We start from the raw sequence: 27,498 nt of genomic DNA on the forward strand, positions 1-27,498 counted from the left end.
CCACTTCCACATTTATGTAATTGTCAAAAATAGGAATCTTACATTTACATATTAAAAGACTTCATATTGTTAAAATATCCACACTATCTGAAGTGATCTACAGATTCAACACAATCTCTCTCAAAATCCCAGTGACATTCTTTAGAGATATAGAAAAGACAATCCTAAAATTCACATGGAACCACAAAAGACTCTGAATAGCCAACGCAATCTTAAGAAAGAACAAATCTGGAAGCATCACATTTCCTGATTTCAAAATAGATTACAAAGCTCCAGTAATTCAGTATACTGCAGGCATAAAAATAGACACACAGACCAGTGGAGCAGAACAGAGAGCCCAGAAATTAATCCACACATATATGGTGAACTAATCTCCAACAGGGATGCCAAGAATACACAATGATAAAGGGTAGTCTTTTCACCAAATGGTGTTAGGAAAACTGGATATTCACATGCAAAAGAATGAAACTGGACCCTTATATCACACACAAAAGTTCACTGAAAATGGATTAAATGTAAGACTTGAAACCACAAAAATCCTAGAAAAAAAAAAAAAAAAGACAAGAAAAAAGCTCTTGACATTGGTCTTGGCAATAATATTTTGGATATAAAACCAAACACACAGGTATTGAAAGCAAAAACAGGCAAGTGAGATATCAAACTAAAAGAAAACAATCAACTAAATGAAAAAGTAACTTAAGGAACGGGAGAAAATATTGGCAAATCATGTATCTGATAAGGGATTAATAGCTAAAATATATTTTAAAAACTACTCAGTAGCAAACAAAAAATAATTTTTCACAAAGGACCTGAACAAACACATTTCCAAAGAAGATGTACAAATGATCCATAGGTATATTAAAAAATGCTCATCAGTAATCATTAGAGAAATGAAAGTTAAAACCACCATAAGCTATCACTCACATCTGTTAGAATAACTATTCTGCAAAAAATCAAGAGATTACAATTGTCAGTGAGGATTTAGAGAAAAAGGATTGCTGGTACGCTGTTGGTGAGAATATGAATTGGAAATATAAATATGAAAAATAGTATGGAAGTTGATCAAAAATTTTAAAAACAGAACTATCATAGGATCCAGTAACCCCACTGCTGGATATATATCCAAAAGAACTGAAATCAGTGTCTCAAAGACATCTGCACTCCCATGTTCATTGCAATATTACTCACAATAGTCAAAATATGAAAGCAACTGAAATATTATTTGGCAAAGAACATACACACACACATATACATATCCACACAATGAATACTAATTCAGCCTTAAAAATGAAGGAAATCCTGACATAAGGGACAACGTGGATGAACCTGGAAATTATACTAAGTGAAATAAGCCAACCACAGAAGGGCAAATACTGCATGATTTCACTTATGTGAAGTATCTAAGATAGTCAGAACAATAGAGCAGAATGGTGGTTGCCACGGGCTGGAGGGGAGAGGGAAATAAAAGTTGCTGCTCAATAGATATAACATTTTAGTTATACAAGATGAATAACTTCTACAGATCGGCAGCATAACGTTGTACCTATAGTTAAAAATATTGTACTGTACACTTAAAAATAGTTAAAAGATAAGTTTTCATGTTATGTGTTCTTACCACATTAAAAAAACACACACAAACTTGGAAGCAAGCTATGTGTCTAACATCTGTGACTGACTAATCTAATTATGATGTATCTATATAATGGGATATTAGGCAAATATTAACGTATTTTGTGCATATATTTGGAAACATGAAAAATATTTACAAAAGGCAGATTGAAAGCAATTTGATGCCATTTATATTAAATTTAGTGTGTATGTATATACATTATTTATATTATTATATATAGTATAACAAGTTCCAGCTTCTACACTGTCATGTAAAGAGCTTGGAAGTCATCACTCCTATCATCATAACAAGAAAAAAGCTAAACAAACTGGAAATCAATAACTCAATCCATCAGAGAATTGAGGTCATAGAGCAAACTGCTGCTACAAAACTGTAGAGAAAGGTAGATCCTGAGAATCACATGTCATTGAGAGCAGAAGCTCGGGAGCTGAAGCTGGTCATTGGAGCTAGTACTGGTAGAAATATTTAAAGCAGCAGTCCCCAATCTTTTTGGCACCAGTGGTGGGTTTTGTGGAAGACGATTTTTCCATGGACAGTGGAGTGTCGGGGGGTTGGTTTGGGGATGAAACTATTCTCCCTCAAATTATCAGGCATTGGATTCTCATAAGGAGCACACAACCTAGATCCCTCGCATGTGCAGTTCACAATAGGGTCTGCACTCCTATGAGAATAAAATGCTGAGTGGGGCTCAGGTGATAATGCTTGCTCACCTGCTGCTCACTTCCAGCTGTGTGGCCTTGTTCCTAACAGGCCACAGACAGGTACCAGTTAGCAGCCGGGGGCTGGGGACTCCTGCCTTAAAGTGTAATTGACAAGTATCTAGATGCTCATTGTAGACAAGTTTGACAATTAAAAACTCTGGAGGACTTTTCGTAGGGGAGCCCACACTTTGAGATTTACCTCCAGGAGCTTCCACCAAATTCTTACAGTAAAGATTGCAGAAAAATTCCTTTATGCTTCTCACGGGAAAAAGAAAAAAGTAGCCATTTTGAAATATGTCCAGAAAGCTATGTTCTTCTTAACAATGGGAATTTTGGAATGAGAATTATAAGAACTTTTCAAAATTAAGAACATCCAGCAAACCACAGATCCAGGAATCTCAGAGAATAGCAAGCAGAATAAATATCAAAACATCTGCACCTATGCAATTTGTATTTAAACTGTAGAAAAGCAAAGACAAAGAGAAAATTTGAAAGAAGGCAAAGGGAAAAAATGCCTTACCTAAAAAGAAACAAGGATAAGAATTACAGCAGGCTTCTATTCAGAAACCATTCAACCAAGAGAGATTAGTGCAAAATATCTAAAGTGTTAAAAGGAAAAACAAAGAAACAAAAAAACAAAGGCCAACCTAGAATTCGGTATTCAACAAAATTGTTCCTTTAAAGTCAAAGACAGCCAGACGTGGCAGCTCATACCTGTAATCTCAGAACTTTGGGAAGCTGAGGTGGGTGGATCTACCTGAGGTCAGCAGTTTGAGACCAGCCTGGCCAACATGGTGAAACTCTGTCCCTACTAAATATACAAAAAATTAGGGCTGGGTGCGGTGGCTCAGGCTTGTAATCCCAGCACTTTGGGAGGCCGAGGTGGGTGGATCACGAGGTCAGGAGATCGAGACTATCCTGGCGAACATGGTGAAACCCCATCTCTACTAAAAATACCAAAAAAAAAAAAAAGTTAGCCGGGTGTAGTGGTATGTGCCTGTAGTCCCAGCTACTCAGGAGGCTGAGCCAGGAGAATGGCATGAACCCGGGAGGTGGAGCTTGCAGTGAGCCGAGAGACGGCACTGCACTCCAGCCTGGGCGACAGAGCAAGACTCTGTCTCAAAAAAAAAAAAAAAAAAAAAAAATTTGCCAGGCATCGTGGCAGGTGCCTGTAATCCCAGCTACTGAGGAGGCTGAGGCAGGAGAATTGCTTGAACCCGGGAGGTGGAGGTTGCAGTGAGCCAAGATTGTGCCATTGTCCTGCAGCCTGGGCAACAAGAATGAAACTCCATCTCAAAATTAAAAGACAAAACAAAACAAACAAAAAAAACTGAAAGACAAGATTTTCTCACACAAGCAAAAATTCAAAAAACTTGTCAGTATACCTGTCTCACAGGGAATGATGAAGGTCAAAAACTGAGGTCTATGCAAAGAAAGAAGGAACACTAGAGCAGGAAAAATGAAGGTAAAATCAAAATAAAGTACTTTACTTTTCCTATTCTTAGTTTATCTAACAAGTTTGTTCAAGATAATGATAGCAACAATTCAGTAATTATAGTTTTTGAATAAGTGAAATGAATGATCACAATGTTATAAGGGATGGGAGGGAAGAAGCAGGAATATCCTGTCATAAGGCACCTGCACTATCCATGAAGTGGTATAGTATTTTGAAAGTGGCCTTAGAATAGTCATAAGTGTGTGTTTTAAACTAGGGTCATATGATTTGGCTGTGTCCCCACCCAGATCTCATTTTGAATTATAGTTCCCATAATCCCCACATGTTGTGGGAGGGACCCAATGGGAGGTATTTGAATCATGGGGGCTGCTACACCCACGCTGCTGTTCTCATGATGGTGAGTGAATTCTCACAAGAGCTGATGGTTTTCTAAGGGGGTTTTCCCTCTTTGCTCTCATTCTTCTCCTTCCTGCCATCATGTGAAGGAGGATGTGTTTGCTTTCCTTTCCACCATGATTGTAAGTTTTTTGAGGCCTCCACAGCCATCCAGAACTGCGAGTCAATTAAACTTCTTTTCTTTATAAATTACCCAGTCTCAGGCAGTTCTTTATAGCAGCATGAGAACAGACTAATACAGTAAATTGATACTGAATAGTGGAGTGCTGCTGTAAAGATACCCAAAAATGTGGAAGTAAATTTGGAATTGGGTAACAGGCAGAGGTTGGAACAGTTTGGAGGGCTCAGCAAATGTGAGGAAGATAGGAGAAAGTTTGGAACTTCCTAGCGACCTGGAGGGCTCAGAAAACAGGATGATGTGGGAAAGTTTGGAACTTTCTAGACACATGTTGAATGGCTTTGACCAAAATGCTGATAGTGATATGGGCAATGAAGTCCAGGCTGAGCTGGTCTGAAATAGAGATGGGGAACTTCTTGGGAACTGGGATGAAGGTGACTCTTGCTATGTTTTAGCAAAAACACTGGTGTTATTTTGTCCCTGCCCTAGAAATCTTGGAACTTTGAACTTTAGAGAGATGATTTAGGGTATCTGGAAGAACAAATTTCTAAGTGGCAAAGCATTCAACAGGAGGCAGGGCATAAAAGTTTAGAAAGTTTGCAGCCTGATGATGTAATAGAAAAGAAGAAACAATTTTCTGGGGAGAATTCAAGCCAGCTGCAGAAATTTGCATGAGTAATGAGGAGCTGAATGTTAATAACCAAGACAATGGGGAAATGTCTCCAGGGCATGCCAGAGAACTTTGCAGCAGCCCCTCCCATCACAGGCACAGAGGCCTATGAGGAAAAAAATGGTTTTGTGGGCAGGGCCCAGGGATCCCCTGCTGTGTGCAGCCTAGGGACTTGGTTTGCTGCATCCCAGCCACTCCAGCCATGACTAAAAGGGGCCAAGGTATGGCTCAAGCCATTGCTTCAGAGGGTGCAAGCGCCAAACCTTGGCAGCTTCCACGTGGTGTTGAGCCTGTAACTGCACAGAAGTCAAGAACTGAGGTTTGAGAACTTCCACCTAAATTTCAGAGGATGTATGGAAATGCCTGGATGCTTAGGCAGAAGTTTGCTGCAGGGCTGGAGCCCTCCTGGAGAACCCCTGCTAGGGCAATGAGGAAGGGAAATGTGGGGTCAGAACCCCACATAAGAGTCCCCATTCGGGAACTAACTAGTGGAGCTGTGAGAAGAGGGCCAGAGTCCTCCAAACCCCAGAATAGTAGATCCACAACAGTCTGCACCATGCACCTGGAAAAGCTGCCATCACTCAACACCAGCCTGGAGGGGTGGCTGTACCCTGCAAAGCCACAGGGGCAGAACTGTCCAAGGCTGTGGGAGCCCACCTGTTGCATTAGAGTGACCTGAATGTGAGACATGGAGTCAAAGGAAATTATTTTGGAACTTTAAGATTTAATTACTGTCTCATTGGATTTTGGACTTATATGGGGCCTGTAGCCTCTTTGTTATGGCCAATATCTCCCATTTGGAATGGGTCTATTTACCCAATGTCTGTACCTCCATTGTATCTAGGAAGTAATTAACTTGCTTTTGATTTTACAGGTTCATAGGCAGAAGGGACTTACCCACTCAAAAAGACTTGAAGACTTTTTTGTTGTTTTTGAAATTTTTTCAATACTGTCTCCTCTGTTTGGGTATTTAAGTGATTAGCCCATTAAAAGGCAAAATCTTTAGAAGTGACAAATTACTGACTTCATAGAAACCACTTTCTCAAAAGTCAAAGAAATGGGGGAGCCAGCTGACGGTTGTTTAATTTGAAAATAAAATGATCAGTTTGGACAGGAGGGTAAAGAATTGAGGTAATGCTGAGCTTTACTTAGCATTGTATTGAAGGCAGCCAGTGTTCATAGAGGGTCCCTGGGGCAAAAGTCAAAGAGAATGAAGCAAAGCACAGAAAATAAAGTGCTGAAAACAGAGGATAATATGAACTTTGTTTGTTCGATAGAGAAATAGACATTCAATCCTTGGCTCTGACAGAAATGAGCTATGGCACATAGAATAAATATATCATCAACTTTTATCCTTGGATTCAGCATCTAGACAATAATGGAAATGAATTACATGCTGCCTAAGGTGCTTCCTGCTGTAAAGTCTTATATTTCTAGCACAAGTTCACAGAAAGTTAGACCACTGACTATTAGTTTTCTGTTGCTTCTATAAAAATTTAAGTTTTAGACTTTTTTGAGAGTCATTCCACCTACCACAATCCACCCTCTGGATCTGTCCCACATACAAAACACATTCACCCCATCACAATGTTTCCACAGGTCTCATTCTATTATACATCAACTAAAAGTACTAAATCTCAAAAGTTCTAAAGTCTCAAATCTCACAATGTACAAAATTCAAATAAGTTATGGGTGAGTCTTTGGGTATAATCCATCCTGGGTCACAATTTTTGTCTACTTGTAGATCTATAAAACTGGGAAACTAGTTATCTCCTCCAAAATGCAATGATGGAACAGTCATCAGATAATAGTTATAGACATACTGATTTGAGAGGGGAGAAATTAGAAGAAAAAAAGTCACCTCTCTCAAACAATTTTTAAATAGAAACAGACAAACTTCATTAGATTTCAAGGCCTCAGAGTAATTCTCCTTTGTTCCTGGTTCTAGTTTCTGAGCTTAAAGCATTGTTCTTTGGTTCATCCTTTCTTTCATGGGTAAAAGATTGCATGTGTTTGTAGCTGAATGGTTTTATCAGCCTATGTTATCTGCCTGCAGAATTTTGGGGGCCTAACATCCTTCTTTCATTTAATACTATTTTTTACCTTTTCAGTTCATGCTGGCAGTGCTTCTGCTAATATAAAATTCTCAAGCACCTTGTGGGTCTCTCATGTATTTCACAGGATGCACTTCATTAGATAAGAGGTTTCTTCACAAATCATTCCTAGAAAATTTTATCTCCAATTTTGGATTTTGCTAAGATGGCTGAAGGACAAATAGCCTTATATCTTCTGAGAGATATTTTCTGGTTTAATTTAGGGAATCTTTGAGTCATACCTTCGAACTCTTTACAAAGCCTTTTATGTGACTAAGTACTCTGCTTTTTGTAATGCTTCTATAACGAATTACCACAAATGCAAGAGCTTAAAATAGCACAAACTTATTATCCCACAGTTTTGTAGGTAGAAGTCTGGTAGATGTCTCAGTGAACTAAAATAAAGGAGTCCGCAGGCTGCATTCCTTTCTGGGGTCTTATAGAATTCAGGTCCTAGCAGTTGTAGGACTCCTTTTTTCAGCTATTAGGAGCTCAGATAATTACACTGGGCCCACTTGAATAACCCAGGATAACTGCTCTCTGTTAAAGTGAACTGATTGGCAACTGTCATGTAATATAATGTATTTACAGGTTCTGAAATTAGGAATTGAAGATCTTTGTTGGGGTTGGGGGGGTTGGTGGGAGCAGGCACAGATCTGCCTATTACACTAACTAAGAGCAAAAATAACCCTGCCTTTTAACACATGCTCATACTCTCATCTAAAACCAATAGTGGCTGAACATTTGGGGGAAACTTTCCACCCTTCCTCATATTTTCCACGTAGGAGAGAACTCTGGTTCCCTCTCCACAGAAGGAACTGTGAGCAGATACACTTCTGCCTACTTTTCTACTCTGGTACACATCCCTTGTCTTCTTCCTTGCAAAGTAGAGTTTATAAATCCACTTATCCAAATATAAAACCTTCATTTGGCCAAGTTTCAGGAAGCTGGAGTTACCGTGTCAAGGGCAGGAACCAGACATCATATTAATACTTTCTTTTTCTCTTCATGTCTGATGAATCAGTGTGGAGGTCAGGAACATTTCCTCCAGCAGAAGTCTCTTTATTCCATCTCCTTATTTGTCTTTCACTGCTTGCATCCCTGAGTGGCCTCATTGGCCTTCTTCTCTATGAGTGAGTGGGTAAATCAGGTTTGACCTGCCCTCTATACCCTGATGTCTTCCCTTAAGTGGGAGAGGGAAAAGGGTCACACTTTGTCCTTGTGTATACATCTCATTCTCTGATCCAGTTTTTACCCAGAAAGTTCTTCTTTGAGATTATAAGGTCATTTCAAAATTATGATCATCTATGTTTCTCTTCAGATTTAGCACATAATTTTCTTATGAGGTTTGTCATTTAGCCCTTGGAGAAGAGAAAGACTAGCACCTTGAAGCTCAAACAAGATTATCTGCTTCACTCATTACTTTGCAGTGTGGAACCTGGAGGATTATTTGAAGTATTCTAGGATTTTCTACAAAATAGTTTGACAAGTAAACTGAGATAGAGGATCCCCACTTTCTGTTAACTTATGCATAAAAGCTCAATTTTTATCAATTTGAGTTTACATTGGTTTTTAACTTTAACAACATTGTTTAGTACTAAAAGCCATTGTATTTATTCTTAACATTGACATTAGTAAAAAGTACTATTGTGATATCAGTACACGTTGATATACATTACACGGCAGCCAACTTTTGCTACTGGTTAGATTTACACGAGCAGAAAAAATTACTCCTAATTTTGAAATAAATCAGTGAAAAAGTAATAATTTGATAATATAGTAGATTTATAGTTTAATAGAGATATTTTATTTTGCAGCCTATCATCTAGTTCCCTGTCGTCTGCTAGCTGTACCCTGATTTTGCTCTGTGGAATCATCCTCTTCCTGACTTTCAGCCCATGTGCTTCTGGTAAGCCTTCACATTTGCTCCTGAGTTGTGTGTGGGAATAAAGTATGATCAATCTGAGCATCTCATTCTTTAGATTCATTGATATATGTAGGAATGAGCAAGTGATGAAATACAATGAAATGCAATGAAATTTTTGTCAGAAGAACTGGAGGACAAGTACGCTATCTTTCTTACTGTTTTGAACCAGATAAATATAAACCTGAAGCTACTGTAGTCATCTTGCCATCAAAGCCACGTAAAGGAGAGAGGCTAGAGAAGGATCAGGTCACGATGACATAATCTGAACCCTTGAAAGCAGCCTCGCCTATAGTTAACCCAACCCTCAAACTGTTAAACGAATGTAGTTTAAGTCAGTGTGAGTTGTATAGTTTCCTTTTGTTTAAGCCATTGTGAATTGAGTTTTCTGTCCTTGAATCAAAGGAGTCTGAACTCTTGACAAGCTACAAGGTTTACATATTCTAAAATACAACTTAAACCTATATCTGGGGAGTTCTTAGTGACTTTCCAAAATACACCTATAATTTTCATTGTCATCAACACTGATTAGTAATAGAAAAAGTCAAAATATATAAAGAAGGATGTTTAAGTATGCCAGATTATTAAAATGTGGACTTTTTCATAAATATAAATTCTTAACTATACTTTCGTTTTCACACTCTCGAGCAACTCGGATAGAGTTCCCAACAGAATAAATGTTATGGATTTTCTGATTGTGTTTTCAGAACCACAGAAATACCCTTTCTTTCAGTGTAGCATCTCAACAAATTTGGTTTGCTTATTAAAATACAGGTAAGTAATATGACATATAAGGATCAAGATGATGGAAGGGACTGCAAAGATTATATGATTTTACCTCATTTTATAATTGAGGAATTAAGCATCAAAGAACAAAGTAATTTGTGTATAGTTACATTCATTGCTAATAGCAAAAATGCAACTAGAACTCAGTTTTCCAGATTCCTGCTCCAAGGATGCTTCTCATTTCCTCAGCCTGTAACCAAGCATCTTGTTTTAAAAGTTTTTTTTTCTTTTACTTTCCTACCTGTTACTTGTCTTGCTTTCCACCAGGCACCCCCTTGTGCAGTGTCTCCTATACCTAGTTATGTATTTCCTTAGAAGTTCCAGAGACTAAATCTTGAAACAGTGAGACCACTATGAGATTCTCTGCCACCTGGAGATTACTTCAAGGCTGCAGTTAATTTGCAACCTGGGTGTACTCAAGACTGTGCCAGCCCATTTACCTGATGGGACAACAGTTCAAGATAGTCATTAGAACAATCATGTAGAGTGGCACTACCTCATCACTCTTGTATGCCCATTATACCAAACTTCCCATTTTAAGCCTTTACGTTTGACACAAAAACCTGAAATGTTTTATTCAAGGCAAAAGCCTTAACCATTTCCCCACTGCTAGCTCTGGAAATAAAGTCACTTTTATTTCACTGCACGTTGACAAAGTTATTGGTTTTGCAAGCACTGAGAAGCCAGGTCTGCACTCAGTTACAAGCCCTGATGACCTGACAATGCAGGCATGACCATTATTTACTTACCACCTAAAATGTCCACCTCAGGGAAGAAATAATAAGCTAGACTAGAATCAAATTAGTACTTACTCATTTCTGTCTTAGCAAACTGTGCCAGGAACTTTGCCCACAGAGGTACTTGTCCACTAAAGTCTCAACACAGAGCACACATTGACTTTAAAGCCCATGCGTAATGAGGGTCACTCTGCCAGGAACTATGCCTCACAGATAAAAGATCCCTAGGTAGTGAACTCTCCCAAGAGCCACTCCATCACAGAGACAGAACACTTTTGTAACACCCACATACCTTATATTTTATGTTACAGATGACATTTTAAGCTCCCACTTACAAAGAATCATTGTCAAACTCAAAGGTCAGATGCACTGAATAAAACAGGTATCAATTTAACAGGAACTAGCGCTTGAAGTACGTTCCCACTTTTCTCAATTCTGTGAGCCCTGTCGGAGCCTCCAACAGGTCCACTGGAACAACCTCTTTAAACCACCAAAAGCTCATTTACACAGTATTTGTAACTAATCCTTTAGTTCAAGACATTTTTGAGAAATTGCTTTGTTTGTATTTTTTGTTTTGAAAAGCTTCAGACTGTATACTCTATCAAGCAATTTTAAAAATCTAACTTTCTTTTTAAAAGTCAAATACAGAAATTTTTCTGCTGTCCTCATGGTCAATATTTGGCTTGAAAATGGCAGAAGTCTTTACATTAAGATGTGGATGTCCTGCTTTTTTAGGAGATTAAGGAGAAAAGCTCTTTGACCTCATTTTACATGCACCTAGATCCTATTCGTGAATTTCCTGATGACAAAATAAAAACATTCCATACAAATAGCAAGATGATTCTCAGTTGTAACTTCCCTTTTCCTCTTGTATAGCTCTCTAATTAACATGTTTGAACTTATCCTTTTTTTTTGGTGAGAAGTGGAGTCTTTTATTTTAGTATTATTATTATAATTTAAGTTTTAGGGTACATGTGCACAACGTGCAGGTTTGTTACATATGTATCCATGTGCCATGTTGGTGTGCTGCACCCCGTAACTTGTCATTTAACATTAGGTATATCTCCAAATGCTATCCCTTCCCCCTCCCACCACCCCACAACAGTCCCCAGTATGTGATGTTCCCCTTCCTGTGTCCATGTGTTCTCATTGTTCAATTCCCACCTATGAGTGAGAACATGCGGTGTTTGGTTTTTTGTCCTTGCGATAGTTTGCTGAGAATGATGGTTTCCAGCTTCATCCATGTCCCTACAAAGGACATGAAATCATCATTTTTTATGGCTGCATAGTATTCCATGGTGTATATGTGCCACATTTTCTTAATCCAGTCTATCGTTGTTGGACATTTGGGTTGGGTCCAACTCTTTGCTATTGTGAATAGTGCTGCAATAAACATACGTGTGCATGTCTTTATAGCAGCATGATTTATAGTCCTTTGGGTATATACCCAGTAATGGGATGGCTGGGTCAAATGGTATTTCTAGTTCTAGATCCCTGAGAAATCACCATACTGACTTCCACGATGGTTGAACTAGTTTACAGTCCCACCAACAGTGTAAAAGTGTTCCTATTTCTTCACATCCTCTCCAGCACCTGTTGTTTCCTGACTTTTGAATGTTGGACATTCTAACTGGTGTGAGATGGTATCTCATTGTGGTTTTGATTTGCATTTCTCTGATCCCAGTGATGATGAGCATTTTTTCACGTGTCTTTTGGGTGCATAAATGTCTTCTTTTGAGAAGTGTCTGTTCATATCTTTCACACACTTGTTGATGGTGTTGTTTGTTTTTTTCTTGTAAATTTGTTTGAGTTCATTGTAGATTCTGGATATTAGCCCTTTGTCAGGTTGCGAAAATTTTCTCCCATTCTGTAGGTTGCCTGTTCACTCTGATGGTAGTTTCTTTTGCTGTGCAGAAGCTCTTTAGTTTAATTAGATCCCATTTGTCAATTTTGGCTTTTGTTGCCATTGCTTTTGGTGTTTTAGACATGAAGTCCTTGCCCATGCTTATGTCCTGAATGGTATTGCCTAGATTTTCTTCTAGGGTTTTTATGGTTTTAGGTCTAACATGCAAGTCTTTAATCCATCTTGAATTAATTTTTGTATAAGGTGTAAGGAAGGGATCCAGTTTCAGCTTTCTACATGTGGCTAGCCAGTTTTCCCAGCACCATTTATTAAATAGGGAATCTTTTCCCCATTGCTTGTTTTTGTCAGGTTTGTCAAAGATCAGATAGTTGTAGATATGTGACATTATTTCTGAGGGTTCTGTTCTGTTCCATTGGTCTATATCTCTGTTTTGGTACCAGTGCCATGCTGTTTTGGTTACTGTAGCCTTATAGTATAGTTTGAAGTCAGGTAGCGTGATGCCTCCAGCTTTGTTCTTTTGGCTTAGGATTGACTTGGCAATGCAGACTCTTTTTTGACTCCATATGAACTTTAAAGTAGTTTTTTCCAATTCTGTGAAGAAAGTCATTGGTAGCTTGATGGGGCTGGCATTGAATCTATAAATTACCTTGGGCAGTATGGCCATTTTCACAATATTGATTCTTCCTAGCCATCCGCATGGAATGTTCTTCCATTTGTTTGTATCCTGTTTTATTTCATTGAGCAGTGGTTTGTAGTTCTCCTTGAAGAGGTCTTTCATGTCCCTTGTAAGTTGGATTCCTAGGTATTTTATTCTCTTTGAAGCAATTGTGAATGGGAGTTCACTCATGATTTGGCTCTCTGTTTGTCTGTTATTGGTGTATAAGAATGCTTGTGATTTTTGCACATTGATTTTGTATCCTGAGACTTTGCTAAAGTTGCTTATCAGCTGAAGTTATCCTTTTAAAAATTTCATTAGTAGTATTTATTGGCTGGATGCCTGAATCTGTTTAGTGTTTCTATAAAAAAAATACCCGAGAGTGGGTAATTTACGAAAAAGGTTTATTTGGCTCATGGTTCTACATGGCCAGAGAGGAAACAAGGGTGGGGGTAGACGTGGAGGGTCAGGGTGGGCGGGAGTGACAGGCTCTTTTATTTCTAACAACTATCTTTTCTTGCCAGTGAACTCATAGAATGAGTAGTCACTCCCTCTCCCCCAGGGTCTGTTAATGTGTTCCTGAGCAATCCGTCTCTGTAAACCAAACACTTCCCATTAGTCCTCATTTTCCAGCACCACTATAATGGGGATCAAATTTCAACATGAGGTTTGGAAGGGATGGATATGCAAACTATAGCACTGCGTGAAGCTTAAAACTTAGTACATAGCAAGTAAGGGCCTTCTTTTAGAAAAAAAGATAAAGAAAAGGACTTTTCTTAAAAGTATCCATTCATAATTTTCTATTCTAACTTTATATCAAAAGCTATGCACAATGTTCAAAAAGTATAAGCTAAACATACTCAAGAAGAGTTTAGAGAAATTTTCCAGGGTCATCTTCTCTACGGTTCAACTTGTTCTAGTTCATTTTTAATTATTTTCAGTGACTGAATTTGTGCTTCTGTCCCCAGGACCTTATTTTTTTATCTTGCTTTCTCTGTGTTTAACACTATATAATCCTTATGTTTAGCTCAGCTTTATATTTATGGAAATTTTTTTCTCAAAGCAAACTTTTCTAAATGACATATTCCAGCTTCAGTCATTTGGGTCAAAACTCTTGATCCTGGTTCCTTTGGCCAGCACATTGACAGTATCTTCCTAGTGTGTTGAGAAGGTTGAAGCAATAATTTTGCATAGAAGAATGTTCCTTCCTATGATGTATGTATTTGGGGCGCCCACCCTCCCAGTCTCTTCACACTTCATCTTCACTTCAGGAGTACTTCTTCTGTAAGCCAACTTTAATGGCTGTATTGACACAAGGGCATAAGAGTTCCATTGGAGCCCAGGTTCAGTCTCTGGGCTAGGAAATCAGAGCAAAGATTGCTTCTTTTCTTGATACCCAATCATTTATATTAATGGACGCTGTCCTATGTTCCACGGATGCACTTCCAGAGTCAGAAGAATTGTCTGCTGGTGACTTTGTGCTGATTTGTCTCTCTGGGAATTTCTCTCTGGCTGAAGGGATAGGCTTTATCCAGATTATGTTACTTCCTCAAGGGCATCCAGCATCCTATGACTAGTTGATTTGGGGTACAAAGACCCAGCTCCCTGCCTCAATTTGTAACGCCATGGCAGCTTCAAATCTCCTCTTAGCTTATAGTATTACTGTGTTACATTTTAGCTTCTCCGCTGGACAATCCAGTTTCCTTCATGCCCTCCAGGTATTGTTCCCTATGTCAGAGAAAACTCTAATTAAATCTGTGTAGTCATGTATATATGGGAGTCTGTTCCTAAGACAAATATTTTCTTTTAAATTTTAATGTTGCTTTGGGCTCCAAGGCCATGTTTCTGAAAATAACATTTCAACAGGTCATGAAATCTTAGGTAAATTCATATGTCAATGTCAAACAGTAGATTAAATATCACCATAAACATGAACAACAGATTTTGATAAGAAACATGATTAGAAAACAGCAGTATTTACATGCGTTAAATAATATTAAGAGTGTAACAGAATATGTAAGTAGTCTTATACTGCCTTGCATGTTGAAGTTACTCAAGTAAATGATTGCATTATAAATTCGTATCAGTAGTCAACCTCTCAAAGCATAAAGAATCCTCAGTTTTCCACAAAAACATACCAAAGAAGGAAATTTTTAATAATTTGGAAGTTATGTGCAAGAAGTTAGACATAAGTCAAATCTCTTACCACTATGGGTAGAGGGTAATCTTTTTCATTTTATAATTTAGCACCTGCTTAGACACTGGGAAAAATTGAATTGGGCTATAGATAAATTATTTATAACTTATTTTTAAAACTGCATACCATATTTGTAGAATATGTGTATGTATTTGAGGCAAATGCAAATATTCAGATACACAACATTTTCAAAATAATGGTTTGTACTCTCTTTTACAAATGTTAAAATAGAAGGTAAATATTTTGTAACCCTACCACACACAAAAAGTTAAGGCCCACTTCTAATTATGCCTATAGATGACTTGTCTTAGAAATTTCTAGCATCTTTCTAGTTTCTCTATCTGTAAAATGAAGATAACAATATTTACTTTCCTCAGAAGAGTGTTGAAATGATGAATTTCCTAATGTATATAATATGCTTTGAAGATGAAAAGCTTCATATAAATGCTAATTATTATTATTGTGCATAAATTTATGAGGTATTACAGGTGCATAATTTCAAAGAATACATTAAAATGAAAATTTATTATGAATAATCCTTTGAAGTTGTAAACCCAATTAAATATAAAGGTAAAAGGCGATCTTCTAAACATTGAGTACAGATGGTACTGATTTTGTTCAGCTATTTCTTGTACATAGTATGGTATATGTTACAACGAACTAAGCAGACATAAATTAACTTTAGGAAACATGATGTTTGTCTTTCAAAGTTTTGTTCATTCTTGTTACAATTCTCAATTATTAAAAATTAATAAAAGTGACTCTTTTCAATTATTTTGTGACTTTGGGAATTAATTGTAGAGCATTAGGATTTACCCCCAATCATCAATAATAAAGTTTTGGCCAAAAGGCAAATGGTAATAAATACTCCTAATCATTAAATGCTTTCCTCATTGCCACAAAAGGCATAATTTTTTTTTCAATATACTCCTTCTGCCTCAGGAAAAATAAACCCTATTACTATAGTGAAGGTCTTGTTGAAATTCTCTTGGGGTCATAATCAAAGTGAGTCTGCTATGTTTTCTATCTTTGTGCTGTACTAATGTATTTCAAGGACGAATGAGACATGCATTTTTGCTTAACTTGTGGCATATGGCATTATATTCCATGGCAGCAATCTGCTTGGAATATTCTCTATTTCTTATTGGCTGTGTCCATAAATCTAGACAGACTTGGGCTGATGACCAAAGCATGAACCCAACATGAATGTGAATGGCAAGAACCTTACTGGCTTATTCCGCTGTCACAGAGCCTAGGGCTTGGCTCTCATCCTTCCTTGGAGCTTTAAGGAGTTTCAAGAAAAGAAGATTTATCAATTTTTTTACTGTTATTTTCAACTGTTTTAAATGCAATTATTTGATAATTGGGGTGGCCTGCTAAAGACAGGATAAAGAAATGTACCACTAAAGATTGCTGCAAAAGCAATACCCTCACCTCTTATTGCTTGCTTCATTTTACTTCTGTAAGGAATTGTCATTATTTATAACCAATCTCTACTCAAGATGTTCAGACCAGTGATGCATGTGTCTGACTAACAGTGAAAAATATTTATCTTCCTCTGAAGAGTAGCATTAATTTGTTTTGAGTGTGAGAGCTGCCAGCTAGCAAAATAGACAAAGCTATTTACTGAAATAGGGCTTCATCGTCATGAAAGCTAATGCACACCTAGAGAGGACAGAGTTAGCTCCATGTTCACTGGAAGTATCAAGTTTATAATTCAATTTCAGTTGAAGGTAACTTAAAAGTTAAATACTTTTTAGATAAGCAAAACATTGGTTTGACTATTGCAGAGTGCCAGTATTTTCTGTGAAGGCTGCTTTTGGAGCAAGGTCAGAGGTGAGCATTTATTCTCTTATTTATTTAACTAATTTTTATATTGAGTAGGTTCTATAGGTCAGGAATGTGTTCCATGAAGGATACCAAAAAGAATAAAATGAAGTCTCAGCTCTCACAAAGATTACATCTAGTGGAGGAACTCCCGAATAGCTGAAGTGAGTAAAGAAACCTATCTACAGTGCTAGAGGTCTCATGTCTCACCAAGGATGAATTATCTGGGAATGAGTGGAGAGAAAGGAGACAAGGAAGGAAGGAAGGGAGGGAGGGAGGGAATTCAAAGTAGCTGTTTTAAGGAAGCTAAAAAAAAATCCAAGATAACATAGAGAAGGAATACAGAATTCTGTCAGATAAACTTAAAAAACAGGTGAAATAATTAGAAAGAATAAAGCAGAAATTCTAGAGCTGAAAAATGCCATTGACATAATGAAGAATGCATCAGTTTCTTACTAGCAGAACTGATCAAGCAAAAGAAAGAATTAGAAAGCTCAAATGGTGCTGAGAAAACTTGACATCCATATGCAGAAGAATAAAACTATATTCCTATCTCTCACCATATACAAAAATCAAATCAAAATGTATTAAAAACTTAAGTCTAAGACCTCAAACTATGAAACTACTGAAAGGGCACATTAGAGAAACTCTCCAGAACGTAGGACTGGAAAAAGATTTGAGTAATACCTCACAACCAGAAGCAACCAAAGCAAAAATGAACAAATGGGATCCGAAGTTAAAAAGCTTCTGCACAGCAAAGGAAATCATCAACAAAGTGAAGAGATAACCCACAGAATGGGAGAAAATATTTGCAAACTATGCATCTGAAAGTTATTAATAGCAAGACTGTATATGGAGCACAAACAACTCTATAGGGAAAAAATTAATCTAATTTAAAAATGGGCTAAAGACTTGAATAAACATTTCTCAAGTGAAGACATACAAATGGCAAAAAGGCATATGAAAAACATTATTGATCATGGGAGAAATGCAAATCAAAACTATAATGAGATATTATCTCAGCCCAGTTAAAATGGTTTTATCTAAAAGTCTGGCACTGACAAATGCTGGCAAGGGTGTGGAGAAAAGAAAAGCCTTTTATACTCTTGGTGGGAATGTAAATTAGTACAAACATTATGGAGAATGGTTTAGAGGTTTCTCAATAAACTGAAAAAAAGGAGCTACTATATGATACAGAAATCACACTGCTAGATATATATGTAAAATTAAAAAGTTGGTATATTGAAGAGATATCTGCACTCTTACGTTAATTGCAGCACCTTTCACAATAGCTGAGATTTGGAAGCCACTTAAATATCCATCAATGGACAAACAGATAAAGAAAATATGAAATATATACACGATGGTGTATAATTTAGCTATGAAAGAGAACAATAGTCTGTCATTTGCAACACCATGGATAAAATCAGAGGTCATTTTGTTAAGTAAAAAAAAAACAGGCACAGAAAGACAACATTGCATATTCTCACTTATTAGTGGGCTCTAAAAATTAAAACAATTGAACTCACAGACATAGAGAGTAGAAGGATGGTTACCAGAGGCTGGAAAGGGTAATGTGAGGGTGGGGAGGAATGGAGATGTTTAATGGGTGCACAAATTTAGTTAAATAGAATAAATAAGGTCTAGTATTTGATAGCACAACAGGATGACTACAGTCCACAATAATTTGTTGTACCTTTAAAAAGAGCTAAAAGAGTAGAATTGAATACTTTGTAAAAAAGAGATGATAAGTGCTTGAATTGATGGATACTCCATTTACCCTGATGTGTTAATTACACATTGTATGCCTGTATCAAGATATGTCATATACCCTATAAAGATATGCACCTGTTATGTACTCACAAAAATAAAAAAATTAAAAAAATTTAAATAAAATATTAGTAAGCTTGCAGAGAGGGTATTTGAAAATACACATTCAGAGGATACAAAAGAATAAAGAATAAAAAAGAATGAAGCACACCTACAAGATTTAGAAAAATAGCCTAAAATGAATAAATCTAAGTTATTGTCCTTATAGAGGAGATAGAGAGAGAGAGGAGGGAGCAAGATAGGATGTTTATTCAAAGGGATAATAACAGATAACTTCCCAAACCTAGAGAAAGATATCAATATTCAAGTATGAGGGGATTACAGAACATCAAGCAGATTTAAGCTAAAGAAGACTACTTCAAGACATTTAATAGTCAAACTCCCAAGTATCAAGGATAAAGAAATGATTCTAAAAGCAGCAAGAGAAAAGAAACAACAGACAAAGGACCTCCAACAAGTTTGGTAGCAGGCTTTTCAGCAGAAACCACACATGTCAGGAGAGAGTGGTATGACATACTTAAAGTTCTGATGGAAAAAAAAAATTTATCCTTCTGATGGAGTTTGGATATATGTCTTCACCAAAATCTCGTGCTAAATCTCATGTAATCCCCGGTGTTGGAATTGGGGCCTGATGGGAGGTGATTGGATCATAGGGGCAGATTTTCCTGTTGGTGCTGTTCTTGTGATAGTGAATTCTCACAATATATGGTTGTTTAAAAATGTATAAAACCTCCCCCGCCCCACTCATTTTCTTCCTCCTTCTCTGGCCATGTAAGGACTACCTGCTTCCCCCTTCTGCAATGATTTTAAGTTTCCTGAGGACTCCCCAGAAACCAAGCAGATGCCAGAATCATGCTTTCTATACAACCTGTGGAACTATGAGCCAATTAAACCTCTTTTTTAAAAAAATTATCTTACGCAGTCTTGGCTATTTCTTCATAGCACTGTGAGAACTGACTAATACAGAGAATTGGTACTAATGCAGAAAATTGGTATTGAAAAGTGTGTTATCAATCTTTATAGATTTCAGGGATCTATAAAGATACGTGAAAATGTGGAAGAGACTCTGTAACTGGGTAACAGGCAGAGGTTGGAAGAGTGTGGAGGGATCAGAGGAAGACAGGAATATGAGGGAAAATTTGGAACTCCCTAGAGACTAAATGGTTGTAACCAAAATGCTAAGAGTGATATGGACAATAATGTCCAGGTTGATGAGGTGTCAGATGGAGATGAGGAGCTTGTTGGGAACTGGAGCAAAGGTCACTTTTCCTATGCTTTAACGAGGAACTTGGAGGCATTGTGCCCTTGCTCTAGGGATCTGTGGAACTTTGAACTTGAGAGTGATGATTTAGGGTATCTGGTAGAAGAAATTTCAAAGCAGCAAATTGTTCAAGATGTAGCCTGGTAGGTTCTAACAACCTATGCTCATATGTCTGAGCCAAAAAAAAAGAGTGATATGAAACTGGAACTTACATTTGAAAGGGAAGTAGAGTGTACAAGTTTGGAAAATTTGCAGGCTGGTCATGTGGTAGAAAAGAAAAACCCATTATCAGGGGAGGAATTCAAGCTGGCTGCAAAAATTTGCATAAGTAAATGGAAGGCAAATGCTAATAGTGGAGACAATGGGGATAGGGCCTCAAAGGCATTTTAGAGACCTTCACAGGAGCCTTTCCCATTACAGGATGGGTGGCCTAGGAGGGAAAAATGATTTCTTTGGCAGGACGCAGGGCCTCATGGCCCCACTGCCCCACTGCCCTGCGCAGCCTCAGGACACTGCTCTCTTTGTCACAGCCACTCCAGCTCCAGCTGTGGCTAAAGGGACCCAGATTCAGCTGGGGCCACTTCCTCAGAGAGTGCAAGCTGTAAGCCTTGGCAGTTTCTATGTGATATTAAGCCTGAAGGTAAACAGAATGCAAGAGCTGAGGCTTAGTAGCCTCTGCCTAGATTTCAGAGGATGTATGGAAAAGCCTGGATGTTCAGGAAGAAGTCTACTGCAGGGAGGAGCCCTCATGAATAACTTCTACTAGGGCAGTGCTAAGGAAAATGTGGGGTTGGAACCCCCACACATAGTCCCCACCAGGGCACTGCCTAGTCGAGCTGTGAGAAGAGTTCCACTGTCCTCCAGAACCCAGAATGGAAGATCAACCAGCAGCTTGCACTATGAATGTGGGAAAGCCATAGGAACTCAACATCAGCCCTGATATCAGCCTTGGTGGCTTAAATCTGCAAAGTCACAGGAACAGAGCTGCCCAAAGCCTTGGGAGCTCAACCCTGGTATTAATGTGCCCTGGATGTGAGACATGGAGTCAAAAGAGATTATTTTAAAGCCTTATGATTTAATAACTGTCCTGCTGTGTTTTAGATTAGTATGGGGCCTGTAGCTCCCTTTTTTTGTTTGATTTCTCCCTTTTGGAATGGGAGTATCTACCCAATACTCATACCCCCATTGTATCTTAGAGGTAACAAGCTGTCTTTTTGTTGTTTTACAGACTTGTCTCATTTGAGACTTTGGACCTGCCTTTTGAGCTACTAATAGAATGAGTTAAGAATTTGAGAGAATGTTAGGAAGGCATGATTGGATTTTGCAATGTGAGCAGGATATGAGATTTGGAAGGGATCAGGGGCAGAATGGTATGGTTTGAATCTGTGACATGATTTATCTGTGTCCCTACCCAAATCTCATCTTGAATTGTAGCTTCCATAATCCCCATGTGTCATGAGAGTGACACAGTGGGAAGTAATGGGGGGTGGGTTTCTGTGCTGGTCTCATGATAGTGAATAAGTCTCAAAAAATCTGATGGTCCTGTAAAGGGCAGTTCCCTTGCACATGCTGTCTTGCCTGCTACCATGAAAGACATGCCTTTGCTGCCACATTGCTTTCCACCATGATTGTGAGGCATCCCAAGCCTTGTGAAACTGTAAGTCCATTTGATGTGGTTTGGCTATGTTGTCACCCAAGCCTCACCTTTAATTGTAATAATCCCCATGTGCCAAGGGTGGGACCAGGTGGAGATAATTGAATCATGGGGATGATTCCCCCAAACTGTTCTTATAGCAGTGAATAGGTCTCACAAGATCTGATGGTTTTATAAGTGCAAGTTCCCCTGTGTGCACAAGCTCTATTTCCTGCCACCATGTAAGACATGACTTTGCTCCTCATTCACCTTCAACCATGATTGTGAGGGCTCCCCAGCCATGTTGAACTGTGAGTCAATTAAACCTCTTCCCTTTATAAATTACCCAGTCTCGGGTACGTCTTTATTAGCAACATGAGAACAGACTAATACAGTAAATTGCTACCGGTAGAGTAAGGTGCTGCTGTAAAGATACCTGAAAATGTGGGAGCAACTTTGGAACTGGATAACAGGCAGAGGTTGGAGCAGTTTGGAGGGCTCAGGAGAGAGTAAGATGGGGGAAAGTTTGGAACTTCCTAGAGACTTGTTGAATGGCTTTGACCAAAATGCTGATAGTGATATGGACAATATAGTCCAGGCTGAGGTAATCTCAGATGGAAATAAGGAACTTGTTCAGAACTGGAGCTAAGGTGACACTTGCCATGTTTTAGCAAAGAGACTGGCAACATAGGGATTTGTGCAGAGAGATTATTTAGGGCATCTGGTGGAAGAAATTTCTAAGCAGCAAAGCATTCAACATGTGACTTGTGTGCTGTTAAAGCATTCACTTTTATGTATTCACAAATATATGGTTTGGAATTGAACTTATGTTTAAAAGGGAAGCAGAGAATAAAAGTTTAGAAAATTTGTAGGCTGATGATGCAATAGAAAAGAAAAATCCATTTCCTGAGAAGAAATTCAAGTGGGCTGCAGAAATTTGCATAAGTAACCAGGAGCCAAATATTAATTGTCAAGACAATGGGGAAAATGTCTCTGGGGCATGTCAGAGGTATTTAAGGCAGCTTCTCCCATTGCAGGCCCAGAGGCCTAGGTGGCAAAAATGGTTTCATAAGCTGGGCCCAAGGCCTTGCTGCTCTGTGCAGTCTCAGGATTTGGCGCCCTGCATCCCAGGCATGGTGAAAGGGGAGCAACCTGGAGCTCAGTTCATTGCTTCAGAGGGTGCAAACCCCAAGACTTGGCAGCTTCCAGTTGGTTTGGGGCCTTCATGTGTACAGAAGTCAGGAATTGAAGTTTAGGAACCACCGTCCAGATTTCAGAAGATGTACAGAAATGCCTGTATGTCCAGGCATAAATCTGCTGCAGGGGTGGAGCCCCTGTGGTGAACCTCTGCTAGGACAGTGTGGAAGGGAAATGTGGATTTGGAGCCCCCACACAAAGTCCCCACTGTGGCACTGCCTAGTGGAGATGTGAGAAGAGGGTCACATCCTCCAGACCCCAGAATGGTAGATCCACAGCTTGCACTGTGTGCCTGGAAAAGGCACAAACACTCAACTTTAGCCTGTGAAGGCAACTGGAATTGGGGGACTGTACCTTGCAAAGCCACAGGGATGGAACTGTCCAAGGCCATGGGAGCCCATCTCTTGCATCAGCTTGACCTGAATGTGAGACAGGGAGTCAAAGGAGATCATTTTGGGGCCTTAAGATTAGAGTGCCCCTGTGGATTTGGATTGGAATGGGAACTGTAGCTCTTTCATTTTGGCCAGTTTCTCCCATCTGGAATGAGTATATTTACCCAATGCCTGTACCCACATTGTATCTAGGAAGTAACTAACTTGCTTTCAGTTTTACAGGCTCATAGACAGAAGAGACTTGCCTTGTCTCAGATGTGACTTTGGACTATGGACTTCTGAGTTAGTGCTGAAATGAGTTAAGACTTTGGGGGATGGTTGGAAAGGGATGATTGGTTTTGAAATATGAGGGCATGAGATTTCAGAGAGGCCAAGGGTGAAATGATATGGTTTGGCTGTGTCCTCACCCAAATCTCATCTTGAATTGTAGTTCCCGTAATCTCCACATGTTATGAGAGGGACCTGATGGGAGGTAATTGAATCATGGGGGCAGGGTTTTCTTTTTTAATGTTGTTCTCGTGATAGTGAATTAGTCTCATGAGATCTCATGGTTTTATTTTATTTTTTTTTTGAGATGGAGTCTCACTCTGTCACCCAGGCTGGAGTGCAGTGGCGCGATCTCGGCTCACTGCAAGCTCCACCTCCCGGGTTCACGCCATTCTCCTGCCTCAGCCTCTCTGAGTAGCTGGGACTACAGGCGCCCGCCACCACGCCCGGCTAATTTTTTTGTATTTTTAGTAGAGACGGGGTTTCACCATGGTCTCGATCTCCTGACCTCGTGATCCACCCGCCTCGGCCTCCCAAAGTGCTGGGATTACAAGCGTGAGCCACCGCGCCCGGCCGATCTCATGGTTTTATAAACGGCAGTTACCCTGCACATGCTCTCTTACCTTCCATGTAAGCTGTGCCTTTGTTCCTCCTTTGCCTTCTGCCATTATTATGAGGCTTTCCTAGACATGTGGAACTGTGAGTCCATTAAAGTTCTTTTTCTTTATAAATTACCCAGTCTCAGTTATGTCTTTATTAGCAGCATGAGAACGAACTAATACAATCTGGCTTGCCACCCAAATTTCATGTCAAATTCTAATCCATAATGTTGGAGGTGTGGCCTGGTGGGAGGTGATTGGATCATGGGAGCAGATTTCCACAGTGGTGCTGCTCTCATTATAGTGAGTGAGTTCTTACAAGATCTGGTTGTTTAAAAAGTGTGTAGCACCTTCTCCTCTTCCTTTTGCTCCTGCCATGTAAGACATGCCTGCTTCCCCTTTACCTTCTGCTATTATTGTAGGTTTCCTGAGGCTTCCCCAAAAGCTGGGAAGATGCCAGAATCATGCTACCTGTACAGCCTGTTATAATTTACCCAGTCTCAGGTTTGTTTTTTTTTTTTTTTCCTGTTTTGGCAGAGTCTCACTCTGCCACCCAGGCTGGAGCGCAGTGGTGCGATCTTGGCTCACTGCAACCTCTGCCTCCTGGGTTCAAGCGATTCTCCTGCCTCAGCCTCATGAGTAGCTGGGATTACCAGCACGCACCACCACACCTGGCTAATTTTTGTATTTTTAGTAGTGATGAGGTTTCACCATGTTGGTCAGGCTGGTCTTGAACTCCTTACCTCGTGATCTGCCTGCCTCAGCCTCCCAAAATGCTGGGATTACAGGCATGAACCACCGCGCCTGGCCTGGTATTTTTTTATAGTAGTGGAAGAACAGATTAATATGCCTAGATTAGTATATTCATCCAAAACAATCCTTCAAACATGAAGGAGAAATACAGACTTTCCTAGACAAAAAAGATAACAGATTTTGGCCACACTGGCCCTGTCCTATGAGAAATGCTAAACACTCATAATAGTAAATATGAAGAAAAACAATATTATAACACTGTAATTGTAGTGTGTAAACAACCTATAACTTGAGTAGAAAGGCTAATAGATAGACCTATCAAAAATAATAACTAAAACAAATTTTTAAGAAATAGATGAAATAATAAAATAGAAATTGATATAATAAAAAGTTAGAAATCAGAGGGGATGAAGTTAAAGTACAGAGTTACATAGTTATTTCTTTGCTTATTTGTGAGTTTATGCAGTGTGAAGTTGTCATCGGTTCAAAATAATGAGTTATAAGATATTATTGGCAAGCCTCATGGTAACCCCAAATAAAAAATATTCAGCAGATACACAAAAAATAAAAAGCAAAAAATTAAAACATACCACCTTGGAAAATGCCTTCACTAAAAGAAAGACAGGAAGGAAGGAAAGACAGTAGAGAAAAATCACAAAGCAATGAAAAGACAAATTTAAAAAATGGTAGGAGTAAGTCCTTACTTATCAATAATAACACTGAATGTATCAATAATAATAAGTCCTTACTTATCAGTAATAACACTGAATTAATCCATTAAAAAGATTTATCTCTCCAATAAAAAGACATAGATTGACTGAATGGATTAAAAAAATAAGACTCAATGACCTATTGCCTACAAGAAACACACTTCATCTATAAAGACATAAATAGACTAAAATGAAGGGATAGAAAATGATATTCCATTCACATGGAAACTGAAAAAGAACACAGCTAGCTATATTTATATCAGAAGAAATAGATTTCAAGACAAAAACTAAAAAGAGACAAAGAAAGTAATTATATAATGATAAATGAGTTAATTCAGCAAGAGGACATAACATCTATAAATACATATGCACCCAAGACTGTAACATCAGGATATATAAAGCAAATATTATTAAAGCTAAAGAGTGAGATATATCACAACACAATAACGGTTGGAGACTTCAACACTCCACTTTCAGCATTGGACATATCTCCCAGACAGGAAATCAACAGAGAAATATCAGACTTAACCTGAACTATAGAATAAATGGACCTAAAAGAATTTACAAAACATTTTATCCAAACATTGGGTACACATGGACCTAGAGATGACAGCAGGAGACCCTGGGAACTACTAGTATGGGAAGGCAGGGAGGGAGGCAAGGGTTAAAAAATTGTTGGGTACTATGATCTATACCTGGGTGACAAGATCATTTATACCTCAATCCTCAGCACCATAAAATAATCCCATGGAAGAAATATGCACATGCACCTCTGAATTTAAAATAAAGATTGAAAAAGTAAGGGAAAACAAAAGAAAAAAGTGATCAGAGCAGAAATAACTAAAATTCAAATTTAAAAAACACAAAAGATTAGTAAAACAAAAACTCATTTTCTTGCAAAACAAAATGCAAAGGATCGACCAAATAAAAATTTGTGTTGTTTTTTTTTTTTTTTGCAAAGATAAAGAAAATTGACAGATCTTTAGCTATCCAGACTAGGACAAAAAAGAGAGAAGATCCAAATAAATAAAGTAATAGATGAAAAAGTATACATTACAACCAATACTGCAAAATGTGAAAGATCATTAGCAGCTAGTATATGTATATGCAAATAAATTGAAAAACATGGAATAAATGGATAAATTCCTAGACACATGAAACCTACCACGATTAAACCATAAAGAAATTCAAAACATGAAAAGATCAATAACAAATAATGAGATTGGAGCTGTAATAAACAGTCTCCCAGCAAAGAAAATCCAAGTGTCTGATGGCTTCACTGCTGAAATTTAGCAAACATTTAAGGAAAAGCTAGTATCCAATATACTCAAACTATTTTGAAAAATAGAAGAGGATGGAATACTTCTAAAATTCTATGAGGCCAGTGTTACCCTGATTTAAAAACAAACAAACAAACAAAGACATCAAAAAGAAAAGAAAACCCTACAGGCCAATAACTGATGAATATTGATGTAAAAATCCTCAGAAAATTTACAAGAAAACTGAATTAAACAACACATTAAAAAGATCATTCATCCTGACCAAATGAGATTTATCCCAGAGATGCAAGGATGATTTAATATACCCACATCAATGTGACTTATCGTAACAACAGAATAATGAAAAAAACTACATGATCAATTGATGCTGAGAAAGCATTTGAGAAAATTCAGCATCCCTTCATAATAAAAAAAACAAAAACTAGATATATAAGGCACATACCTTAACACAATAAAAGCTATGAGAGACCCACACTAGCATCATACTAAATAGGGTGAAACTGAAAGCCTTTCCTTTAATAT

The 27,498-nt window shown here is 38.2% G+C and overlaps 1 long non-coding RNA gene across 1 annotated transcript in view; it reads left to right on the forward strand.

Moving 5' to 3' along the window:
• The window catches only part of LOC131382634 (uncharacterized), a 1,005,882-nt gene that overhangs the window by 711,933 nt on the left and 266,451 nt on the right, over positions 1-27,498 (forward strand). The window contains exon 5 of the long non-coding RNA XR_009212201.1: positions 8,882-8,973. This is a non-coding gene — a long non-coding RNA (uncharacterized LOC131382634). The remainder of the gene's footprint in view (positions 1-8,881; positions 8,974-27,498) is intronic.

Source organism: Hylobates moloch, unplaced genomic scaffold, assembly GCF_009828535.3.
Source record: "Hylobates moloch isolate HMO894 unplaced genomic scaffold, HMol_V3 SCAFFOLD_2, whole genome shotgun sequence".
Lineage (NCBI taxonomy): Eukaryota > Metazoa > Chordata > Mammalia > Primates > Hylobatidae > Hylobates > Hylobates moloch.